General features: G+C 34.6%; 1 protein-coding gene and 1 long non-coding RNA gene across 3 annotated transcripts in view; one reads left to right on the top strand and one right to left on the bottom strand.

Moving 5' to 3' along the window:
- LOC143238553 (follistatin-like) overlaps window positions 1-12,922 on the top strand; it is a 93,643-nt gene that overhangs the window by 200 nt on the left and 80,521 nt on the right. The gene's annotated exons all lie outside the window — the stretch shown is intronic.
- The window catches only part of LOC143238554 (uncharacterized), a 45,600-nt gene that overhangs the window by 27,920 nt on the left and 4,758 nt on the right, over window positions 1-12,922 (bottom strand). The window lies entirely within an intron of this gene.

Here is a 12,922-nt window from a genome sequence, read left to right as displayed (position 1 = left end):
AGTCATTGTGACAGGTACTTAAAAAAAATCACAAAACAAAAACAGGATATTCTATTCAGCTACCAGATTGTCAGGTTATTTCTCGTCAGCACATATTCTCTCTTTCCGTCGACCTTGACTGCATCACCTTCAGATTTCTCACTCAGACGAGCGAGCGAACCGCTGGAGTGTGAGGTCGTCTCACAGCCTGCTGGGGTACAGATTGCGAAGGAATTTGGTGAGAAAATGCTGTTACAAGCGAATCTAATTAGCGAGGCAGTAGAGCATATTTCGTGGCTGTTGCTGGGATGTTAGTCGATTGATTTTCGAAACAGCGTGCTTTACATTGAGTAATCTCACTAAGAAGCGGTAGTGCTTAATATAATTGTTATTTATGATTACCAGTTTTTGTTATTTTTTAAAGAACTGTGTGATATTTCCGATTAAAAAAACTAAAGGTCATAGTGCATTTTAGCTTAGTACGCAACATACATCGATTTTTCTATTCTATTTCTAAATGTAATGCAGTTCTTTTTTTGTTATTTCTCTTTCAATATTGAAAACCTACATGTGTTCGAACGTTATTTAAGGCATGCTCACGTGAATGGTACGTTATAAAACTGAAATATTTTTTAATTTTTCACGTGCAGGCTGATGGTCATGACTCAGAACACCAGAGCGTACACTCATTTTAATTTTTACAAGAACAGAGAAGGGGAGAGTTTACTGTATTAGAAATTAGCATGCAGATGCATGAACAAAAACGTATGCAAAAGGCACAAGGTATTTCCAACGTTATTACTTTATACACAGTTTGTTATGCAACACCTTACTCGCAGCGGGAAATATAAAACTATGCGCGTGACTTCTGCGCACAGTTATTTTGTTGTTTAAGTTTAATGCAGGACAAACCCTCGTACAATAAACACGGTCAAAATAGTAAGACGTTGGAAGAAACTGAAGAGCAGTTTAGACTATTACACTCTAACTGACAGATTCCAAGGATTTCTTCTTATATTGTATTTCTTTGTTTGTTTTAATTTCGCGCAAAGCTACTGGAGGGCTATCTGCGTTAGCCTTCCCTAATTTAGTAGTGTGAGACTAGAGGGAAGGCCGCTAGTCATCACCACTCACCGCCAACTCTTGGGCTACTCTTTTACCAACGAATAGTGGGATTGACCGAACCATTATAACGCCCCACAGCTGAAAGGGCGAGCATGTTTGGTGCGAAGGGGAATCTAACCTCCAACTCTCAGATTACGAGTCGAGCGCCGTATTTACCTTGTCATGAAATAGGTAACAATATTTGGAAGTTAGATAATCTTTATTTAGTGGGGAAAGTTTTAGAAATTGAAAATTTATCTTCCTGCTATCGGATATCTTATTTAGCGGTATATATATACTTCAAAATCACTTAACGATTCGTTAGATATTATTTTTAAACGTTTTTTTAAGCTTGTTTTTGCTTTATTTTATTTTCAATTCTTGATGACACTGTGACTTCTGACAAAATTAGTCATTAAAACACTTCTGTTAAGTTTCTTGTGCTGACGATGAATGAAGATACTGTTTATTTGTCTTGAATTTCGTGCAAAACTACACGAGAGTCATCTGCGATAGCTGTCCCTTATTTATCGGTGTGAGGCTAGAGGATGGTTGTTGTTTTGAATTAAGCACAAAGCTACACAATGGGCTATCTGTGCTCTGCCTACCACGGGTATCGAAACCAGGTTTTTAGCGTCGTACGTCCACAGACATACCGCTGAGCCGCTGGAAGGCGAGGCTAGATGAAACAGTTAATCATCATCACCCACCTAAATCTTGGACTACTACCAAAGAATAGTTGGATTGACCATTACATAATAACGCTGAAAGGGAGAGCATGTTTGGTGTGACGGGGATTAGAACCTGCGACTCTCCGATTGCAATTTGAGCGTCCCAACCACCTAGCCATGCCGAGCCCAACTATACTGACACGTACCCTTTATATATGTGTGTGGTGCACGAACAAAGAAGCATTATTTGTTTATTTCTTGTGTTGTTTATCACAAAGCTACACAATGGGCTACCTGTGCTCTGCCCATCGCGGGATATCGAAGCCTGGTTTCTAACGACGTAAGTCCGTAGACGTACCGCTGAGCTACGAGTGAGACAGGAAACCGAATTGTTCAACAACTGAACTTACCGTGCACTTTGAAGCTTGCGAGTTTATTGTGATTGAGATTACTGCAAAAGCTACATCATAATGGGCATGTGAAAAATGATTAATGAGTGACACATCTGTATAGCAAACTGATCTTAATGTTACCACATTAAAAGTTCTTTTATAGCTGTTTGTTGTTGTTTGTAGTGGAGTCGTGTCCACAAGCCATGCATAGGCACGCCCTCCTTACTTTTCTCATATTTTAACAACCCCATATTCGTGTGAAAACGTCTGATGAAATATGTTCATATACTAACTAATAAATTAATCAAAGTAACAGTGACAATTTAATAATATGAAAATTAGAAGGCACCCACTTATTACTTTTGTTATTATAATTATCATTCACGCACAACTGGTAGCAAAAAGAGCCGTATGACACTTTTAGTTATTTTCTAATATTTGGACGTGTATCGATTAATGCAATAAAACCGAGAGAGTAATGCTAAACATAGCGACTCACATAGAGAATAAGTAAATAAAGGATGGCTTAATAGTATTAATATATATATTTCCCTTTTTATTCCGTAAAAACACGATCAAAATATACATGGTTTTGTGCTTCTAAGTTTAACCACTTTTCACGGTGTTTCATTTTTGTATCTTAAAGTGATTTATCTCAAGCTACATCCCTTTAACTTGGTTCTATTTTCGTATATCTTTACCTGGCCTGACATGGCCAGGTGGTTAAGGCACTCGACTTCTAACCCGATAGTCGCTGGTTCAAATCCACATCGTACCAAACATGCTCACCCTTTCAGCCGTTGGGGCGTTATAATGTGACGATCAATCCCACTATTCGTTGGTAAAAGAGTAGCCCAAGAGTTGGCGGCGGGTGGTGATGACTAGGTGCCTCCTTTCTAGTATTACACTGCTAAATTAGGGATGGTTAGCGCAGATAGCACTCGTGTTGCTTTGCGCGAAATTAAAACCAAAACAACTTTATTACCATTTATATCTTATTGAATGGGAAACCAAAATAAATTTCAGACACTAACTATTATATTCCCAAATAAAAACACACGTACACACTAGTCTAACAATAGTACCTGTAAGTCATTATTGTTAGTAAACCTAATTGTGTTGAGTTTTGCACAGCGAAACCTTTAAGTTGCACTACGTTTCAATTTATCTATAGTTAAAGTTATTTCCCATAGTTTGAGATAAAGTCATTAAACTTGAAATAGTTTTATTAAACTCATAATCACGAAATTGACCTTCGTTCTAAGCGTATATTAATCCGGTTCATTTGTTTGTCTTTATTGACTTAAAGTGGTTAGTTTGAACTATTATTTGACCTAAGTTTGAAAAAAAACCCTACCTTAATCTAAACCGCAATTTAAAATTCAGGCTTATTATTATTTGTCACATGGAATAAGATTTCTGCATTTTCACTTGAGTTGATTTTATTCAGTGAGCTCGAATTGGTTTTATGGGTATGAAGCTCATAAATATTTATCTGACAAATTAACTATTATTATTTTTCTACTTTCAAATAACGAAAAAATATTGTATGAAGATTGTTTCCAAATACACTTTTTATTACTTGTATTATAGCAAAAAATAATGTGCATAATTTAACTAAGCCAATGCTCGCCCTCTAGTGGCATAATATTAAGTTTCGAGATCTGTAAATCCAAAAACCGGCTTTCGATACCCGAGTTGGCACAGTACAGATAATTAGCTACTTACGCTACTTTCAGATAGAGTGTATTTTTTTTAGGCGACTGTTATTTATTAAATTTATTAAACAATCGGAGGCTGTTTAGATATTATCTTTTCCTGCGTACTACTTTGTAAATCCAGACAGTAGTGGTAGCGCCTTTACTGTAAATCCAGACCTTATTTTTTGACTACCACGGACCCTAGAATTAACTGACCCGTTGATGTTGTAGTTTTGCTATTAAGCACAAAGCTACATAAAAGGCTATCAGTGTTCTGCCCACCACTGGAAACGATACACGATTTCTGGCGGTTCAGCTAATGTAGTTTCAATCGAACAAATATGAACAACGTAAGCTTCTCTGGACGACGAATCTTTGCTGGATGTGTTTTTTATTGGATTTATGGGATTTTTGTGTGCAATTTCTTCATATTTTGTCACGAAAAACGTAAAGCAGTTTGCCATGGCAATGTATGGTCGTTAACACAATATTCATCTTGTTTAGACATAAGTATGTATTAATTACCGTCACATTTTGCTTACTATTACTATTATACATCTGAATAGCCCAAAGGTAAGTTTGAGATTTATAACGCTAAAACCTTAGGCGCAATTTTTGCAGTAGGAACGGCTCAGAAAGTCGTTCAATGTACAGCTTTCTGCTTGACAACATAACTACTAAGCATTATTTTTAACTGGCACGTCATCAACGCTCTCTAGTTTCTGCATTATTATAGTTTTTGTTCTTTAGTAAAGATTTTTAAAAATATAAATTCTGAAGAAAACCCTTGTTTGAAAAAGATGTAACCTTTGATATTTGGGCATAAAAGTTGTAATGTGTATTTTAGCTCTATGTCTTACAGCTGACAGAGCGTAATCTAGTGTTTTATGTGTTATATATATGAGATAAATACATTGCTTCCTTTATAAGTAAAGCAATTCACCATGTTTTCCTTCCTTCATGTAGTATAGAATATATCTTCACACGGCTTGTTTAATTGCACTCGTGTACACCTTATTACATGATTTTTTCTTGTCTTTTTCTCTATTTTTAAGACTGCACACATTAAATAACTATACAGTTAATATCTATGTGATTTCTATTTTGATCATACGAGTTTACGTCGTGTAATGCATGGCTTAAAACAAGCTGATTTAGTATCATGTCTTTAGACCCTACTTCCTGCTTAATCCTCATATGGTTTTGTACCGAGATGCGTAAAGCCTCTTAGTGACGTCAGTGGATGACGCGAGTATGACGTTTGCGACTCCCTCTTCCGGTATCAACAAACATTCCACGTGAGTGCTGTCATTGAAGTGGAGATGTCTCACGATAGAGATCTGCAAGGAAAAGCTCGTAAAATTCATTACTAATAGAAGGATTTATGACTTGATCTCGCAGTCAAACGTTTCCAACAACCACACTTATCAGTTCACGAAATGTTCAGAACTTTCCCTCCTAGTCACCTTTTAGTTAAGATCGCATTTTGTTTTTAGCAAACACAGTTAGAGAATAACAAAAACAAGAAAGTGACACATATATAATAGACCTGCAAATTTGTACTTCCACAATTTACTTTTAACGTTATTCAGCGATGTCGAGAAAACCCACTTGTAGAGAAAAATATATATGTAAAACTGCTCGTTTGGGTTGAGAAAATTTTTGTTTAGAAGAGCGAACAACGTTTCGACCTCCTTCGGTCATTGTCAGGTTCACGTTTCTGTTTTTCATTTTACACATACTGTAAGCCTATATAAAAAAATCTACATGTTTTTCACTCTACCTGTACATACATAGTACCTCGTAGTATTTCGTATCCTATAATAATTTCTGTTCATCTTTCTCTTATGCCTTTCTGTCAAAAAAGTCAGCTAATCTGGTTAAATGTTCTGAAATTCTTATTCATATACAGTTACATTTTTAAAACTAAGACTATTCAAAGAAAACTGGGAACACTTGTTTCACTAAGTGTACATCAAGTATTTAACATAGAAAAGCTGGTTAACAGTAACACAAATAGTCATTGTTTGTAAAAAAAACAAAAAAACAACAATTGTTGTTTATAATTTTTAATGAGTGCTAAACCGTTCCTCACTGCTCAGTATTTTTTTATCATCCTGTATTTGTACGTATTACAAGTATTTAGGTATTCTAAAAAAAAAAATGCAATCACAGCGAAATATTTAATGATCAAATATTCCGTTCTGGGAACAGGAGTATTTTCATTTCCACATAGAAACTCAAACATCGTTGTTCTGGAATTGTTTCATGGACTAAAGCAAGCACTCCTTGCAGTGAAAAAAAAAGGGGCTTTAAGTGATTATGAAATTTTTAAAACAGTTCTTACGATTTTGAAGCATATCTGATTCAGGGTAGTTTTAAGATTAGTATATGCTTGTTTCCTTGTACTTACTGTGTGAATGTTCGTTTAGAATATCAGATGTAGTTTCACAGGGTGAAAGAAAATTTTCTGTTTTACTAGTAAATAAAACCAAAATTATGTGTATTAAATATTTTTATTACTTACCTAGAAATTTATATGTCATGCTGTGTTGTAGCCTCCAGAGTACGTAATTCTTCTCGTGATTCATGGCATGCACAATTTTTACTGACGTCACGATAGTGCAAATTGCAATGTTAAGTGTTCCTAAAGAGACGTCATTTTAGTGTATACTGACTGACTGACAGACAACACACTACTGTTAGCTTTATGGAGATAAGGATATCAGTTATTTTGAGCTATGTAATTTTAGTAGCTACGTTATTAAGTAGAATATTTTAATTATTTAACATTTCTAATGATACGGGACATTAGCGGAAAAATTCTAATCTGAGAAACAATAAAGGGTATTAAATAATTGGTTAGTTTGTGCGCTAGAAATTAAATTAGCAACTGTTAAATGCTTTTCATTGCTATCAATCAAAATAATAAAACCTTCAGATACAACTTAGTTTTTGAGAGCATTATGAACGTTGTGTCATACCAAAAGTAAATTTGTTAACTGTTCACACCGTTGTTTAATTCATGTGGTTTGTTAGTATTATACATAAATGTGTCAATTAATATCCGTGTAACGGTTTGCTGTCACTTCGCGTATATTTACATTCAAAACTCGTTATGTTCAGAATCTCTGTTGAAAACACCCAATCGCCACGAAGTTTTCAATGCTTAAATTATAGGCGTAAATCATTAATATGGTTTTATCATACCCAGTGGTATACAAAATATAGAGTCTATAAGCCGTTATCCTGAATTAGGATTTATAATGTGAATCTTTAGTGTTCGGAATTAATAACTGATTTCAAGTGAAATCATCTCAGAATAATCGGGAAAGCCCTAAAGATCTGCTGTTTTTCTTTTTACACAGACGTAAGACGCATGTTATTTCTTATTATTAGTACGTGAAGTTAGCCGTATTTGAACACTTGCGGACTGATCGCAATGCATGCGAAACTTAAAAAAATAACAATTTCAACAACAACAACAAAGACTGAGCACGTTCCGTATCAATCTTGCGGTGGACGCAATCTATCAAGTCGTGATAAGCTATACCAACAGTTGTAATTTAAAACGATGACGACAAGTCGGCAGTATTCGTCGTAACCACTGTATCAGAAAGTCGGGTCCCTTGGACGCGTTGATTTCGTATAACTGAAAAACCGAAACGAACGAATCACGAACTTATTGTTAAATTCAGCTTTATCTTGTTATAATAACGACGTGACTGTTCCCACGAAAACCCTTTACTTCACCTTCAAGTAGATATATATTGAAAGAATTAAAAATAAAAAAACAGAAACAAGACTTCGCTTAATTTGGAAAATTGCCAGCCTCGTCTTACGGGCATTTCTTTTTTGAAAGGGCACGTGCAGAATTTCAGGTACGTTGATTGGGTAGTTTGCTGTGAAGTCAACCGGGTATAGAAAGAAAAACACCTTTTTAGCTTTTTTTTTTTTTAGGGTTTAGGGCTCCCCAGGCTCTACACGTTAAGCGTAACTTTGAATTTATCATATAAAGAAGGCCTCGTTTGCTGCAGAAATATGAGACAGATGGGAAGTATATCGCTCCTTCAAACAACAACTCCCTGTGATATTCGTGGAATCATTAGGTCTACATATACTTTTTTCATATGAAACGCAAGTCAAAAGTCACCAGCTTATATCTTGCGCATAATTATGTTTAAGCCTGAGTCACATGGTCTCCAGATGGCGTGCTTTCCAGACTTATTTTTTACGTAATATAAAAACTATAATTCAATGGGGTTTTAAATTCACATAATTCGAATATCTCAGCTTATTTGTAATTTAAAATATTCCAGTAAGCGAGTGTGATGAGAACTCGACCGTATCAGTTCGATTTTGTGTACATCTATTCTTATTTTAGTACTTCTTATGTTCCACACTGTGGAATTCCTGCTGAGCCGTCCAAATGCTCACGTTGTATCTCCTCATGTGATATCCAAGAGGACTTTCTACCCATGTTATCAACATTAATCAACAACAACCTTGGAGAACTTAATTTGATCGCATAAATTAATGTTATCGTATCTGATCCAAATTGAAATAGCTAACTAACTATGTATTAAGATGATAAGCAGACCTACGGCTTTGACTTTCAAGGCTTGTACTCCTTACTATAATGATATAACTATGAAAATAGATGCTTCAAAAATTAAAATTACTTGTAATGTTGTGTAAAAGAGAAACCGGATTCTAATTTATCGTAAACGAATCGTTCAAGAAAAAAAAAGTTTATCTTGAGGTAATAAATAAACGCGTGAGGTTTTTGCAAATGTTTGTTTAATTATTTCGCGCACATCCTTATATAGGATGACTTTAATGTCCCGTGTGTGTCTCTAGTTTATAAAAATAAATAGAATGCAAAACAAAAAGGATAATATAGCAGTTGGTCTAAGTAACTTTAGCTGCTCTGCAATGTATGCTCTAAACTAGTGTGATACGTGTTTGATGATGTGGAATCCATTTTTTTTTAAAGAACTAAGTTTGGAGACAGCTTGAATGGGCAGTGAAAGTAACACAAATGTGCAACGTTCTGACGGGCTTTTGTCGTCATTTCAGTTTGATGGAAGCCTAGTGTATATATATTCCGATTCTGTTTTTTCCACCTAAAACTTGGCCTTTGGTTAATATTTTTGCTTTGTAAATAAGTGTATCGTCATATTTTTAGCAAAACTGTTATCACGTGAAATAATTTTTATTCGGAATTTTTATATAATATTATCACGTCTAAATTAGTTCCTGGTTTAGTTTTACATAAGGTTCCAGATGATTACCTTAGGTTAGTCAGTTTTTATCCACAGCCTTTCATTAATTTTAGATAGTTTTGGTAATCAGCTACAGAAAGCGACTCAAAGCTGTTACCACCTCAAGCACTTTGCATCATCACAAGTGTATATATATATATATATATGGATACCGGCTTCAGTGGTAATATTCAGACCTTGTGATTTTATTAACTAGATTTTATCACAGTTGTCTAAAAGGGGTTAAATACTACTGAAATCTTAACTTAGCTTTCGCCTTAGTCTTCAGATGTTTTGACCAAAGTTCATTGTAGCCACTTCGTGTCACGAATGCCTGTAAGTTATTAGATACTTTTGGAATTTCTTAGCAATCTTCTATCTTAGTCTTGCATTACTTTCATTAAATGCTATCATTTTCAACTGGTTTCTATTTACATTTTTTAAATGTGTGTTTTAATGCTTCATTTTCTTTACAATAAGTACTTTTGAAGTTTTCTGCCATCTCTTGACTTTTGGACGCTACCGATAAGCATCTCTAAAGCAGTTTACCTCATGTAAACGCCTTATTATAATTCTGTGGCCTTTGTCATTTTAAAAACTAAGTTCAGTGTTTGTTTTCATCAGAAGTTTGCAGTTAAACAGGTCGATCACACAATGAAGGTGAAAAGTAAACGATTTAAGAGTAAAAAATAAAAAAGTTAATAGTCATGGTTGGTATCTGAAGCAAATGATCCACCCTTTGTTCACTGACAAACTTAATTGCTTCGACTTTGTATACTATGGAAACGAAATATGTATTATGCATGTTAACAACAGGTTAGGTAGTGTTTTGTTGGAAAAATGAACCCAAAATACTTATTTTCATTCCTCTAAATATTATATTTGATTTATTGGAAAGGGAACTTTTAATCTAAGGGGAAAAAAATGGAAACTCTTAAAAGGATTAGGAAATACTCTTTGCAGTTTAGAAAAACAACAACAATGAAAAACATCTTATTTATTTCTAACGAAACAGAATAAAATAGAAAACCATTACGAACGTAGGATCGTAGTAAAAACCAGATAATAACTGTTTTTTGAACTTCATAAAAATCTATAAATTCTATCTAACAAATAAATGCCCATTATATCGAGCATTCTTTTATCATTGGATTCGACAAGGAGTAACTCAGTTGAGTTCCACGTATTTTGATACTGTGTAGTCACTTTACGTATAGTAAGTGTACACTGCAGTATATCAAGTTAGTACTGGGGTTTCGCATAAAAAATAATATTTATGAATAGTGCTAAAAGTGTTTTATCATTATGAGAAATCAGAAAGTTTGAAATTGAAAGAAGCGGTATACATACACACACACACACACACACACACACACACATATATATATATATGTATAAATCAACAACATCATAATATATTGAACCTAATCTCGGGTTAAACTTTTTTTTTGTAGGTCAAATAGTTTGGCGTAAACATGTTATGTGTGCCTAAATATAAATAATATCTACATCAACTAATGCAGAATTTCCAGAATTTTAAGCATTGTATTAGCTTAAGGTGATATTTGACAAACTAACTGTTGTAATAGTTAAATGTCTTTGAAAGAATAAAAACATCTAAATTAGATTGGAACAAGAAAAATTTGGGGATAAAGATTATTCCTTCAGTACTAAGTCCAGAAATGTGCGTCTTGCCCTAGAGATATACCAAAAATGTGAGTTCGGACAGCTATTGTAAAGAATGAAACAACATGGATTAGATTGAAGAAACACCAAATCAAGATGGGCTGTATGCATTATCAAGGCGGCTGGTATGGCTATTAACATTTTAATTAAAATTTTCGACCTTCTTAGGTCATCTTCAGGTTATTGGGATATTGCCCTAAACATCCTTCGAATTACAGCAGTAAATACGTGATTCGAAATATGTTCAAAGTCGGAGGCATTGTGTAACTTTTGTCCAATTGAGAACAACATTTGATCATTAATATACCCTAGAGTTGAAATTTATGTTAGGGAACTTCCCTTCCCCCCAGCAGGAGTCTATATCATTCCACAACTGTTTTTTTTTTTTTCTTCTTCTGGACTTCTGCCAAGTAGAGGTCACTGTCCTACAGAAGGACGCTGGGTTAATGTAACGAGGTTGTTTGTCCCACACACACACACACACACACTCTATATATATATATCTCACCTGTTTGTGTGACTTGTGCGTTAGCTTATTACGCTGGCTGAAAAGCTAACCCCTATACGGACTTATGTCACCACACAGCTGTATACCTAGTTTCATACTGGTTTCTTCGTAAAACAAAAAAATGAAACCGTTTTGTTATGTTTAATAAATACACTTTTTACTTATATTGGTATAAGACATGGTTCCATGTCCACGATTTTCTTCTGAAAGATCGTTTTAGCGATGAGACCACAAAGTTTCCATTAGCTGTAATTGATTATCGAAATACAATACTTGTCTTTCTGTTGATGGATGCTGAGGTATCACTGTTAAATTTATTCTTTATTGAACAATTTTTTAAAAACTATTTTAATTAAATTAGCGTTCTTTAAGCTGTGATGTGTGTTATAAATGTAAATGTTTAAGTATCTGTTAAGTAATAAAAATAACACTGTATTTTCAATCAATTACGAGTTTTAACATTTACGTTTTGGATGTGTTTGAATAAACTCGTCGTTTACCTTCGTGGATTAGTGGCATGACACGGTGTTAAGATGTTGGATTCTAACATGCTCGCCTTTTTAGTTACGGAGACATTATAATGTAACGGTCAGCCTCGGAAGGTAGGGGGGCAGCTAGCCTTTGAAAAGCTGTGCACAAAATTCAATAATCAAGGGAACAAGTTTCGTTTTACTTTCATTATTTCTTATGCATCATTTTTTCTCTCTCTCGCTTCGCAGGCTCGGCATGACCAGGTGTTTAATGCACTTGACTCGTAATCAGAGGGTCGCGGGTTCGATCCCCGTCACACCAAACATGCTAGCCCTATCAGACGTGGGAGAGTTATAATGTGACGGTCATTCTACTATTTGTTGGTAAAAAAATAGCCCAAACGTTGGCGGTGGGTGGTGATGACTAGCTGCCTTCCCTTTAGTCTTACGCTACTAAATTAGGGACGGCTAGCGCAGATAACCTTCGAGTAGCTTTGCTCGAAATTCAAAACAAACTAAACCCATTTGCTCAAAACTGCTTTAAATCAGTATCTGAAATGTAGGGTAAAAAATGTCGTTAGAGTGGGGAATGGGGAATCCCACTCTTTAAAAATTAGCTTTGTATAACTTAACCACATGGGTGTGAGTTTTAAATCTTTGTGGCAAGATCTTATTTAAAACTTTTTGCCTTACAAACAATTTGACGGTAATACTACCATAATGTTGTTACTTGTAATTCATGAAAGATCTTTATAAATTTAAAACACATAATTTCTATTTGAAAGATATATTACAGTCTTCATTTCAACATAATGTAAAACTTACAGTAAAATAGTTGTATTTGCGAAGGTTTTTTTTTGTTTTGCTTAGAAAAACATCTAGGGCTATTGTTCCTTTTATACCGTCGAGTTATAGTAAATGTACGAATGAATGACATGGAACTATAGAACGCATGAGTTTTTATACGTTTAACTTCACTTTAAAATGCGAGCCCCATAGACTTATTCCCGGCATTTGATTTTTTTTTAAATTATCATGAAATTTAAAACGAACACCATCACCAAACCACCGCCTCTTTCATTTAAGAATGTGAACTGGTGTAGTGTAGCTTCAATCGTTTCGTTTTCCTACGGCAAATACCAGAACTA

The sequence above is a fragment of the Tachypleus tridentatus genome, chromosome 13 (genome assembly GCF_004210375.1).
Source record: "Tachypleus tridentatus isolate NWPU-2018 chromosome 13, ASM421037v1, whole genome shotgun sequence".
NCBI classification, from domain to species: Eukaryota; Metazoa; Arthropoda; class Merostomata; order Xiphosura; family Limulidae; genus Tachypleus; species Tachypleus tridentatus.
Note: the sequence above shows the minus strand (reverse complement) of the source record. Positions and strands in the feature narration are given on the sequence as shown.